This window comes from Castor canadensis, chromosome 2 (assembly GCF_047511655.1).
Source record: "Castor canadensis chromosome 2, mCasCan1.hap1v2, whole genome shotgun sequence".
In the NCBI taxonomy this organism is placed as follows: Eukaryota; Metazoa; Chordata; class Mammalia; order Rodentia; family Castoridae; genus Castor; species Castor canadensis.
The window spans coordinates 172,058,053-172,070,549 of NC_133387.1; the positions used below are offsets into that span (position 1 = coordinate 172,058,053).

Below are 12,497 nucleotides of genomic sequence, written 5' to 3' on the forward strand. Positions count from 1 at the left end.
AAATCACCACAAGTCCTTGAAGAAATGTTCAACATCCCCCAATATAAAGGAAATGCAAATCAAAACAATATCGAGAGCCTATCTCACTCCAGTCAGAATGGCAGTAATCAAGAAAAGAAGTAATGAATGCTGGTGAAGAAGCAATGAGTGGTAAAAAGAACCCTTATACACTGAGTGTGGGAATTTAGACTAGTGCAGCCACTTGGAAATCAATAAGGAGGTTCATCAAAAACTTACAAATAGAACTTCCATAGGGTCCTGCAACGCTACTTCTGAGCATACAGCCCAAGAAATGTAAATTAGCATAGGAGAGAAATGAACACTCATGTTTACTGAGGTACAATTCATTCACAAAGGCCCAGTTACGGAATCTGGCTACTTGCCAATCAACAGATGAATGGATAAGTAAAATGTGGTAAATGTACACACATGAAGTATCATTAAGGAAGAATGAAATTGTCATTCTCAGGAAGATGGATCTGTAGATCAACATGTTAAGTGGAATAAGAGACTCAAAAACAAACACGTGGCATGATTTCTCTCATATGCAGAATACAGATCCATGAACACACACAAACAAACAAACAAAAAGACACAAACCTAAAGGAGGACTATTTCATTGAGCAAGGCTGAGGGTGCAGGGACAAGGGGAACTTATGGGGAGTAAATAAGACCAAAGTACATTGAATGCATGGGTGGAAATGTCATAATGAAGTCCATTATATTGTATAATAATATAAAAATGAAAGAAACATACCTGTGATGAACTACTGCCCCACATGGACCATGTTCTGGATGAAAGTAACATGGGGTATGTATGCATGGGTGTGTAAGCATGTGTGTGCATGTGCGTGAGTGTGATGCACAGGCAAACCTAATTGTAACAATTATAGAAGATACAAGATGATCCTGCCCAAAGTGCTCTCCTGTGACAGTCTGATGTTGCCTCAAGATGCTACTTGTAAGTGGGATACTCCTTTATTTTGGAAGTTAATATATGTTTGTATTAGGGAAATCAAACACTGTATAAGAACATTACCTGAGTATATCAGAAGGCCTTGATAAATATCTGTTGTGTTCTTTTCAAATTTTTTTTACTTTTTATTTTATTCATATGTGCATACAATGTTTGGGTCATTTCTCCCCTTTTTTCCCCACCCCCTCCTTACCCCCCCCACTCCCTCCCTTACCCCCCGTTACCCCTTGTTACCAGGCAGAAACTATTCTGCCCTTATCTCTAATTTTGTTGAAGAGAGAGTATAAGCAATAATAGGAAGGACCAAGGGTTTTTGCTAGTGGAGAAGGATAGCTATACAGGGAGTTGACTTGCATTGCTTTCCTATACATGTGTGTTACTTTCTAGTTAATTATTTTTGATCTCACCTTTTCTCTAGTTCCTGGTCCCCTTCTCCTGTTGGCCTCAGTTGCTTTAAAGTATCAGCTTTAGTTTCTCCGTGTTGAGGGCAACAAATACTATCTAGTTTTTTAAGTGTCTTACCTATCCTCATACCTTCCTTGTGTGCTCTCACTTTATCATGTGATCAAAGTCCAATCCCCTTGTTGTGTTTGCCCTTGATCTAATGTCCGCAAATGAGGGAGAACATACAATTTTTGGTCTTTTGGGCCAGGCTAACCTCACTCAGAATGATGTTCTCCAATTCCATCCATGCGCCTGTGAATGATAACATTTCGTTCTTCTTCATGGTTGCATAAAATTCCATTGTATATGAATACCACATTTTCTTAATCCATTCGTCAGAAGTGGAGCATCTTGGCTATTTCCATAACTTGGCTATTGTGAATAGTGCTGCAATAAACATGAGTGTGCAAGTGCCTCGGGAGTAACCTGTGTCACATTCTTTTGGGGTGTATCCCCAAGAGTGGTATTGCTGGATCACATGGTAGAGCTTTTTAAGTAGCCTCCAAATTTTTTTCCAGAGTGATTGTACTAGTTTACATTCCCACCAGCAGTGTAAGAGGGTTCCTTTTTCCCCACATCCTCACCAACACCTGTTCTTAGTGGTGTTGCTAATGATGGCTATTCTAACAGGAGTGAGGTAGAATCTTAGTGTGGTTTTAATTTGCATTTCCTTTATTGCTAGAGATGGTGAGCATTTTTTCATGTGTTTTTTGGCCATTTGAATTTCTTCTTTTGAGAAAGTTCTGTTTATTTCACTTGCCCATTTCTTTATTGGTTCATTAATTTTGGGGGAGTTTTTTAAGTTCCCCATATATTATGGTTATCAATCCTTTGTCCTTATTCTTCCCTAATTGCTCTGAATAGGAATTCCAGTACTATGTTGAATAGGAGTGGAGATAGTGGGCATCCTTGTCTAGTTCCTGATTTTTGAGGGAATGGCTTCAGTTTTTCTCCATTAAGTATAATGCTGGCTGTAGGTTTGTCATATATAGCTTTTATGATGTTGAGGTACTTTCCTTCATTCCTAGTTTTCTTAGAGCTTTTATCATGAAATGGTGTTGGATCTTATCAAAGGCTTTTTCTGCATCTATTGAGATGATCAAGTGGCTTTTGTCTTTGCTTCTGTTAATCTGGTTTATTACATTTATTGATTTTCATATGTTGAACCACCCCTGCATTCCTGGGATGAAGCCTACTTGGTTGTGGTGAATGATCTTTTTGATGTGTTGTTGAATTTGGTTTGCCATTATTTTATTGAGGATTTTTGCATCAATGTTCATTAAGGAGATTGGCCTATAGTTCTTTTTGGAGGTATCTTTGCCTGGTTGTGGGATAAGTATAATACTGGCTTCATAAAATGTGCTAGGCAGTTTTCCTTTCCTTTCTATTTCATGGAACAGTTTAAGGAGAGTTGGTATCAGTTCTTCTTTGAGGGTCTGATAGAATTCAGCAGAGAATCCATCAGGTCCTGGAATTTTCTTTTTGGGGAGACTCTTGATTGCTGCTTCAATTTCATTTTGTGTTATAGGTCTATTCAGGTGATTAATATCCTCTTGGTTCAGTTTTGGATGATCATGTGTATCTAGAAATCTGTCCATTTCATTAAGATTTTCAAATTTATTTGAATATAGGTTCTCAAAGTAGTCTCTGATGATTTACTGAACTTCCATGGTGTTTGTTGTTATCTCCCCTTTTGCATTCCTGGTTCTACTAATTTGGGTTTTGTCTCTCCCCATTTTTGTCAGGTTTGCCAGGGGTCTATCGATCTCGTTTATTTTTTCAAAGAACCAATCCAGTTTATCAAATAGTGCCTTTTGATGGAGGAATTAAGTCAATTAATATTAAGTGTTAGTACTGATAGGTATGTGGTGATTCCTGTCATTTGGTTGTCTTAGTTATTTGAAGGTTTGATTGTGTGTACCTAAATCAATGTTACTCTCTACTTTCTTGCTTTTTCTTTTCCTGTAGTTTGGTGCTGCCTGCCCTTTCATGGTTATGTTGGGTTTCACTTTCTGTGTGCAGAATCCCTTGAAGAATCTTTTGTACTGGTGGCTTTGTGGTAGTATATTGTTTTAGTTTCTGCTTATCATGGAAGACTTTTATTGCTCCATCTATTTTGTAAGATAGTTTTGCTGGGTAGACTATCCTAGGGTTGAAGTTATTTTTGTTCAGTGCCCAGAAGATCTCATCCCAAGCTCTTCTTTCTTTTAATGTTTCTGTTGAGAAGTCTGCTGTGATTTTGATGGGTCTACCTTTGTATGTTATTTGTTTATTCTCTCTTACAGCCCTCAATATTCTTTCTTGATTCTCTATACTTGTTGTTTTAATGATAATATGCTGTGGGGTAGTTCTATTTTGGTCAGGTCTGTTTGGTGTTCTGGAGGCCTCATGCACCTGTATAGCCATAGATTTCTCTAGATTTGGGATATTTTCTGTAATTATTTTGTTGAATATATTACACATTCCCTTTGCTTGTACCTCTTCTTCTCCTTCAATGCCCATGATTCTCAGGTTTGGTCTTTTGATGGAGTCAGTGAATTCTTGCATTTTCTTTTCGTAGTTCTTGAGTTGTTTAACTAACAGTTCTTCAGTTTTTGCTTTAATTACCATTTCATCTTTGAGTTCTGAGATTCTGTCTTCCACTTGTTCTATTCTGCTGGATTGGCCTTCCATTTTGTTTTGCAATTCTGTTTTCTTTTTTCTTAGGTTTTCCATATCCTGAATCTCTTTCTCTTTAATGTTGTCTATTTTCATTCTGAGTTCATTTATCTCTTTATTAATCATGTTCTTTTTTCACTTTGGTGTTCATACAGTGCTTCTATGGCTTCTTTTATTTCTTCTTGTTCTTTCTCAAATTCTCTATTTTTGTTGCCTTGAATTTCTTGAGTGTCTCCTTTACATTTTGGTTGACCATATCCAGTATCATCTCTATAAAATTCTCATTGATTTCTTACAGGATTTCTTCTTACAGATTGTTCTTGTGGGCTTCATTAGGTTCTTTGGCATAGTTTATCTTTGTTTTGTTGGAGTCTGGATCTGAGTATCTGGTTTCTTCATTTCCCTCTGGTTCCTGTACTAATTTTTTGCTGGGGGGAAACTGGTTTTCCTGGTTTTTCCATCTTACCATCATTGCCCTTGGTATTGTTACTGTCTCTGTACTTTGTTCAATTAAGTATTTTCTAACTTGTAATAATAACAATGGTGATATTTAAAATGGAAGGGTGAGAGGAGAGGGAAAGCAAAGAAGGTAAAGAAAAAGGGAAAAACAAATAGACAAACAAGTAAAAAAACAAGACAAAGTAAGACAAGTAAAAAAACAAAACAATACAGTGTCAAACATGTAAACAGGGAGTGATAGTGTACTAATCAACAGTAAGCTAAACAGGCATTAGAGAGACATAAAGAGAATTTTAAAAATCCCCAATTTCAAATGCAATAAAGTTTCAGCCTTAATAATTTTTATCTTAGTCCCTCAGCCTCCAATCCTGGAGATGATGTCTCAGAAGTAGTTGTCATTAAAGGGAAAAAAAACAAAAAAAACAAAAAACAAAACACAACAAAGTATCCCAAGTTCAAATGCAATACAATTTCAAAAGTCTTTTAGCATGCAGATGTAGTTCGGTTGTTGTCTCATCAAAGGAACAGAAAAAAAGAAGAAAAAAAGTGTCTGGAGACAGTTCTGTGAATGTCTATCTGAGGCTGTGGCTCACCTGCCCACTGCTGTCAGCCAGCTGTTGCTGGAGGCTTTATTGACTGCAGATCTCAGGGATGAGCTTAGCACTCATCTAGCCCTACAGGTTTTGTTTATTTAGAGTTCTCCTGGGTGCAACCGCCACTGTTACAAGATTTCCCCTTTCCAAGCACACTGAGGGAGGTGGTGCTACACCCCCCCTTCTCTAGACATCTTGTTTGTTTACAGTTCATGTGGGAAGTGTCCCTTCCCCTCTCTCCTGTGGAATTTTCCTCACACTGCCACTTTTACAAGCTTTCCCACTCCAAGGTTGCTTGGCAGGTGCTGCCACTCCTGCTTTCTCTGACCAGCTCGTTTATTTACAGTTCTGTGAGGAATTGCCCCTTCCCCCCTCTTCAGCACTCAGGGTACCCCATCCTCTTTGCTACTTTTTTTGTAGTTGTTGTTTATTTGGTTTGTTTTCTTTCTCTTTTTTCCCTGGGTGGGAGTCAGTCTGCCCAGGGGCCTATGCTGATCTGGTCCAGGGTTGTCTGTGGGAGTATCACATGCCACTTAGCTCACCTGGTGGTCTGCATCTCTCAAGCTGATAAGAAATGGTGTCTGGCAGCAGGGGAGCCCTCCTGGTTTCTCCATTTACCATGGAATGGGGATGCTATCCATGGTCTGGGGGTGTGGAGAAGTCCGAGTTTTGCCTCTTCTCAGTAGTTTTTCCTGTAAGGTGTATCTCCAGTGACTCTCCAAGATTTTATTTTAGGAAGCATGCTTTCTGCTTCCTCCCTCTAGTTGCCATCTTGGAATCTCCTGTTCTTTTCAATTATGAAAACATTGGAATATATGTGCCATTCTGTAACAACACTTCCTAAGTCCTATATATTTGTTCTTTTTCTCCTTTTTAATATCATGCCTTCTTCAAGGTCCTTCATCTCTCTTATTTGTGGTACTCTCCTTCTCCATTTTGGAGTCTATCTGAAATCTGTGCTAAAAATGTAATATATCTTCTACCAGTTCTCAAAATCATTAATGACTATTCAACATTTTTACCCTTTTAAACACTTTTTACTGTTAATGCATAAAGAAATGCTTCTGATTATAACAAAATGCCATACTTTTTTTCTATCATTCATCTATATAAAAAAAATTTACTGGATGTTGGATGTTTGATGCCTAGAGTAACAAATAAAAATTACATGCACATAAACCTTGTAAAACAGATCAAGTAATACAGATGTGATACATTTAAATATGTGCTGCACATTAGCATATACACATATATGTGTCACATAGCATGCATATCCATAGATGGACGGATACATACAGATAATTTTAAGGTTAATAAATTTGGGTCTGAAATAAGAACTGATTACTACACAGAAAATCTCCTCAACCATTATAAGTTTTGGTATTATAAGTTGATATAAAGGCAACAAAGCAGAGAGGTGTTCTTGGCACATATTTGAAGGCAAATATAACAAAGTAAGCACTGTTTTATACCTTCTAGGTGAGACAGATGGTTGTACAGATACAACATACCAGGACTAAAAGCACAGGTGGGTTAAAAGGAGGATACTGAGCTCTTCTCAAGGGGCAGGAAGGGCACAATGTTAATTGGAGACATCAAGGATCATCTTCCTACTGCAACATTTTGACAGCTTTGAAGATCAGAAGGATCATAAAGAATATGATCACAGCCTATCATCCACAAATGGCTCTAAAATAAGAGGGGATTTGAATACAGTCTGGCAATCTGTTCTAGGGAGAGATGAGAAGTGCTGTCTAGGTGCTGCCATCACCAGGGAAGGAATGGGAGCTGAGCAACCTGTGGATGCTGCCAGGTGCTGTTGAGGCTGGTTACTGGGACAATTGCCTCCCTGGAGAAGTCATTCTGTTTTCAAGAACAGCAGTAGGAGCTTGACTGGGTGAATAGAAAAAGGAAATTGATTGCTTGGAACTCTCCTCTTAGATCCCTCAAAAAAATAAATTATTTTTCCGGCATAGACCATGAGCTTTTGAGTAGGAAGCACACGTAACTTGATTTTCCAATTTTAAGTTTTCCAGATAAATTAATAATCCACATGAATGCAAGAGTAAGAGACTGTCAATTCTGAATCTGAGATTCTAAAATGTAGGCTGGAAGAAAAAACATTATCTCTTTAGAGTAAAGAGAATGAAGGTCGATTCATCATTTGAATATGGGTTCTGACAGAATCCCAAAACTGGATCAAGGACTATTGATATGTATATGTATATGTATATTTACATATGTAAATATGTATATGTATATTTACATATAAATTATATATATGACATATTATATAAACATATGTAAAAAGATACAATGTATGACATCTTGTTCAAGATTGTCAGTCATTTCCAATACAGTGCCATCTCCTTGTGCATAGAATCTATCTTATCACCCATCATACATTCCCATATTCCCTGATAAGAATAAGAAATGTGTTTAGTGTACTACAAATTTGTTAAAATTAATTATTTTAGAAACCACACTGTTAGAAATGTTTGATAACACACTTTGTTAAAAAGGCCAAGTGCACAAAATATTGAGACTATCAAAGAATACTGAAAAAAATTATTTATTCCCTTCAAAAGATAAATAAATCTTGACAAAACAGAGCCATGTTCCATACATGTAAAGTATAAGCAACCATAAGAATGCTTTGATAAATTTTAAAAAGTGTTTAGAGGTGATACAGCTTACTCTGAGTGGTTGAAGTTTGGAGTATCCTAGAGAGGTGCTCTCTTCCATGTGTCCAATCCCATGAATCCAGTCTTAACATTGGCTTCTTTCTTTCAAATAGTCAAGTACTAACAGTAATTTTATGACTTGTGGACATACGTTGCTACCTCTGGACTGATTCTTTACCAAATCTCCAGAAAATAAATTTTGTTAAGGAAAAGTACTTCTTTTCATACAAAACTTCTTTTTTTCCAAGAACTTATTTAGGGCAACTTTGACATCCTTATTCCTCAGGCTGTAGATCAAGGGATTCAGCATGGGCACAACAATGGTGTAAAACACAGAGGACACTTTCCCTTGGTCCATGGAGCTGACTGAGGATGGCTGTAGGTACATGAATGCAGCAGAGCCAAAGAAGACAGAAGCAGCAGAGATGTGGGAGCTGTAGGTGCTGAAGGCTTTGAACCTGCCCTCAGTGGAGCTGATGCACAGGATGCTGGAAATGATGAAGATGTAAGAGGCAAGGATGGTCAGGGCTGGGACAAGTATATTAAAAGCACTTAGGCACAGAACTAATATCTCATTGATAAAAGTACTGAAACAGGAGAGCTCCAGTAATGGAAAAAGATCACAGAAGTGGTGGTTTATGGTGGCAAGCTTACAGAAAATCACTCTCAGCATGCAAAATGTATGAGCTGTGGCACCAACCAAATCCATGCTATACACCCCAACTACCATCCATGAACAGACTTGATAGGACATGGTGACATTGTAAAACAAGGGGTTACAGATAGCAACAAAAAGGTCATAGGCCATTGCAGCCAACATGTGACATTCTGATATGCAAAAACAAGGAAGAAGTAGAGTTCAGTCATGCATTCAGGGTAGGAAATTATGTTCTTTTTCTTCACAAAGCTAACCAGCATTTTTGTTGGAATGGCAGAGGTCAATGAAGGACAGACTGGTAAGGAAAAAGTACATGGGGGTGTGCATGTGGGAACTAAGTAGGATCAAGGTCACCATGCCCAGGTTCTCCACCACTGTGAGCACATAGATTCCTAGGAAGAAGAAGAAGGGCAATTGGAGCACTTCTTTCTCTGAGAGTCCAGCAAGGATAAACTCAGTCACTGTGGAATAATTTTCTTCTGCCATTTTCTTTGGGGAATTCTATGTAGAAAAGAAAAAAAGAAATGGAGGAAGGTATTTATTGTCCCACAAAACATTAAAATTTGAAACAGAATTCAAGGCTTTTCAGCAAGGTATCTGCAGTTTCCTGACATATCCCTATGTATGTTAGCACTCATAGCCCTTGGGATTCCAAATGTATGAGACAAATGAATTAAATATAAGATAAAAACATTCCTAATTGTGCTTTACATTGTGAAAATGGTTACTAGTAACCTGACCCTGATCACCCAGAAAAAGAGGTAATAATTTTGATGGGGTGTGCAAATAAATTTTCATGCTACATTTGTAATCCTCTTAAATTCTTTACTGAGAAAGTACTTTTTTATGTTAAAATATCAGCTTCATCAACAAAAACCCCACAACTAATACCACACTTCATGGTGAAAGTTTTTCCTGATAAGTTAATGGACAAAACAAGATGTTCTGTTCATTCAACATTATACTTGAGATTCTAATTAGGGCAATCAGAAAGGAAAATGAAAATAAAAAGACATCCAATTTCGAAAGCAAGCATTAAAAGTATCTCTACTATTAAATACTGTATTCTTGTACATAGATTCTAGTGAAGCTATTGCAAAGAAATAGTACAACTAATTATTCTCAGTAAGGTAATGGAACACAAGATCAGATCAACAAGGAAAGGCTACAATCATAAAATCCACTTAAGTATAGTGAAAAATAATAAAATATTTTGCAATAAGTTATGTAAAGAAATGTGCTATGTGTAAAATTAAAAAATATTATTGAAAGGAATTAAAAACCTACATAAATAGAAAAACATCTCATGTTCATGAAATGAATGACTCAATATTGTGAAAATGACATTATTTCCTTCAATTCCTATCAAAATTCCAGTCCCAGCTTTGTTACTGCCAATATTGATCATAAAATATGTACAAAAATATAAGGGACACAGAATAATCAGAACAAAATTGAAAGAAAAGAATAAAGTTGGAAGCCTCACATTTTTTAACATGAAACCTGACAACAATGACACAGTAATCAAGATAGTGTGGTATTGTCATAAGGATAGACAGATAGGTCAGTAGAATGAAATTGGCAATCCAGAAAATAGAGCTTATTTATGTGAAGAATTAAATTGCTAAGAGGGTTTCATGTTATTTCAGTGGAAAAATATCATATTTTCAAAAAATGATGCTATAAAAATTATGTAGGTAACACATATAAGAGTTAATTTGTAACTGTTTCTCACACCAAACACAAAAATAAGTTAAAAATGAGGCACTGAACTAAATGTAAATGCTAAAGCTTTAACAATATTATAAAATTCACAAAACCAAATCATTCTGACCTTGCAAATGATGTTAAATTGATCATAAATAAGATGCCCAAACTAGAGGCCCTCATAGAAAAAAAAATAGGAAATTGGACTTAATGAAAAAAAAACTTAAATTTGTGCCTTAAAGGTCATTATCCTGAAATTGAAGAAAACATACAGGACAAGACAAATATTTTTAAGTAATAAGGAAAAACTTGCACAATATATGTTAAGAACTCTTATAGATTAAGAATAAAATAACAAATAATCTACTTAAAATGGTAGGAGGATTAGAATAAGCATTTTCTACTTGATATACAGAAATGAACACTGAGCACTTGAAACTATGTTTATACTCTTTAGTTACTAAAAATATTTAAATCTAAACCACAATGAAATAACAGTTCACATCCATCAGGAAGAATGTAAAAAGCATCAGTAAGGGCATGAAGGAATTGGAAACTTCATGCACTACTAGTGAAAATGTAAAGTTGTACAGACTATTCAGAAAACAGTTTGGCAACCTTTGAAATATAAAATGTGTAGTTACCATATGACCTCTCAATTTCACTGCTGAGTACATGCTCAAAGAATTGACAACACACATGTACACAGGTTGTATATGAGTGGTTAAAGCAGCATTACTTACAAAAACCAAAGTATGGAAACCATTCACAGGTCCATCCAATCATGAATGGACAAGCAAGGTGTAGTATATCCATATAACTTAGTATCATAAAAGAAACAAAGTACTGAGAATGCCACATCTTGAATGGACCTGAAACATTCTAAGTGAAAGAAACCAGACATGAAGAACACATGTTATATGATCCCACTTAAATGAAATGTCTGAACAAGAAAATTCAGAGACAGAGAGCAGGTTAATGTCTTCCAGGCATGTGGAATGGAAAGTACATGGATGTGACTGCTAATGGGTATGGGATTTTAGCTGGGGTCATAATGACTATCTGCTAAAATAGAACATGGGGATGGGAGTACAACTCCACAAATGTACTTAAACACTGAATTATAGAACAGCAATTGCATTGCAATGTATGTCTTATAAAAATTTAAACCATATGAAAATAATGACACCTGGGAATCACACAATATTCCATCGCAACCTACAACATGGCTGCTCTCCTGGAAGGCTTTCCCATTTAGGTTATGCCTGGTGAATGCCTCTGCATGCACGTCAAATATACCCATTGTTGTTTTTAACAAACGATGTGATATGACATTTCTCTCTCCAAGAACAAGAGAATATGCTGCATTGACTCATAAGCTTTTTCTATCACAAGTTGTTTTCTCTATAATACATAAACAAGAAAAACATAGGCCTTTCTTAGTACTAACTATTAAGGAATTACAGACACAAAGCACACGTAATTTAAATTGTTTCTTCTATTTTTTTTTTTTTTTTTTTGGTCTCTTGCCTAACCATTGTAGCTTTGACAGCAGGTGTGGGACTCTGACCCATTCTGTGCATCCAGCTTCCTCTGAAGTCTGGCTCTGGCAATGCTCTTAGTTCCTCTGCTTCCTGATCTCCTCTGCTGTCACCACTTTTTTGTGTGTGCATGCCTTTGAACTTGTTGAATTCTCAAATAACTTACCCAGCATTAGTTGTCTTAGCTTCCCTTTGTCTGTTTTGACTTAGAGAGGAATGAGTCGTAAGAAAATTTTAAAATGGTTTAAGGAAAAAAAGATTTGTTGGTTTCTTCACTGTTTTATTCAGTAAGAACTGATACACAATGAACCACACACATTTAATGTGCATAATTTGACACTCATGAAACCATCACCACAATAAAGGCATTGGATGGATTTATCACCTTCTGAGTATCTCTTTGTGGCTATGGTTTGCTTTGGTTTTGTTTTTTCTGTGGTAAGTATACTAAATATCAGATCTACCTAAAGCTGTAAGTGCACAATTGTCACATTACTTATTACAGGCACTATCCACTGAACAACTACTCCATTTCCCACACCTTGTACTCCCTGGTCATCATTATTGTATTGTTAGTGGATTGCACTGGATTGTATTGTCTTTATTGTATATTATAACAGTCAACCCATAAGTGAACTCTGAGTTTCACTGTTACACATGCCTTATATAAGTGGCATCATGCAGAATTTGTTCTTTTGTGCATTGTTTATTTTATTTTGCACAATGTCCTGCAGGTTCACTCATGTTATTGCAAATGGCAATATTTTCTTTGGAGAA

The 12,497-nt window shown here is 36.4% G+C and overlaps 1 pseudogene; it reads right to left on the reverse strand.

The window, feature by feature from the left end:
* Window positions 1-8,016: 8,016 nt before the first annotated feature.
* On the reverse strand, window positions 8,017-8,958 carry LOC141418458 (olfactory receptor 8G50-like; annotated as a pseudogene).
* Between the last annotated feature and the right edge of the window lie 3,539 nt (window positions 8,959-12,497).